This window comes from Octodon degus, unplaced genomic scaffold, assembly GCF_000260255.1.
Source record: "Octodon degus isolate 3935 unplaced genomic scaffold, OctDeg1.0 scaffold00015, whole genome shotgun sequence".
Taxonomy (NCBI): Eukaryota; Metazoa; Chordata; class Mammalia; order Rodentia; family Octodontidae; genus Octodon; species Octodon degus.
In genome coordinates, this window is record NW_004524591.1 from 19,680,827 (window position 1) to 19,681,880 (window position 1,054).

General features: G+C 43.4%; 1 pseudogene; it reads left to right on the forward strand.

The window, feature by feature from the left end:
- Positions 1-369: 369 nt before the first annotated feature.
- LOC101591450 lies at positions 370-888 on the forward strand (annotated as a pseudogene).
- Positions 889-1,054: the final 166 nt, after the last annotated feature.

A 1,054-nucleotide genomic window follows, 5' to 3' on the forward strand; every position in this document is an offset into this window, starting at 1 on the left:
GAATCTGTTATACATATTACCAAAGCACATAGAACTCCAGCTAGCCATAATGAAAATAAATCACCCAGATAAATAATAATCAAGATCCCAGAAATTGAGCAAAACAACAGAATATTAAAAGCTGTTAGAGAGAAGAAACAGATCTCATACAATGGAAAGCCCATAAGAATCATGACAGATGTCTTAACAAAGACCATCAAATCAACAAGAGCTTGGAGTGAGATATTTGAGGTCTTGAAAGAAAACAACTTTCAACCCAGATTGTTGTACCCTGAAAAACTATCTATCAAATTTAATGGAGACCTTTGGGCTTTTGGCTAGGAGGTAGCTAAGGTGCAACTTTCTTTGGTTGTCCCAAATCCAGGTTCATCCGACACCAGCCACCTCCAGCATGCCACCCAAGTTCGACCCCAACGAGATTAAAGTCGTGTACCTGAGGTGCACCAGGGGTGAAGTTGGCGCCACATCTGCCCTGGCCCCCAAGATCGGTCCCTTGGGTCTGTCTCCAAAAAAGTGGGGGATGACATCGCCAAGGCAACTGGTAACTGGAAGGGCCTGCGGAACACGGTGAAACTGACCATTCAGAACAGACAGGCTCGGATTGAGGTGGTGCCTTCTGCCTCTGCTCTGATCATCAAAGCCCTCAAGGAGCCACCAAGAGACAGAAAGAAGCAGAAAAACATTAAATACAGCGGAAATATCACTTTTGATGAGATTGTCAACATTGTCCGACAGATGCTCCACCAGTCTTTAGCCAAAGAACTTTCCGGAACCATTAAGGAGATCCTGGAGACCGCCCAGTCTGTGGGCTGCAATGTGGACAGCTGGCACCCTCATGACATCGTAGATGACATCAACAACGGCATTGTCAAGTGTCCAGCTAGCTAAGAAGTATAAGAAAATATATCAATAAAGAGATGATCTGACAAAAAAAAAAAAGGAGAGATTAGATACTTCCATGACATAGAACAACTGAAGAGATTCATGACGAACAAACCAACCCTACAAAGAGTATTGACAGATATTTTAGAAAGAGACAAAGACAGCCACTTCA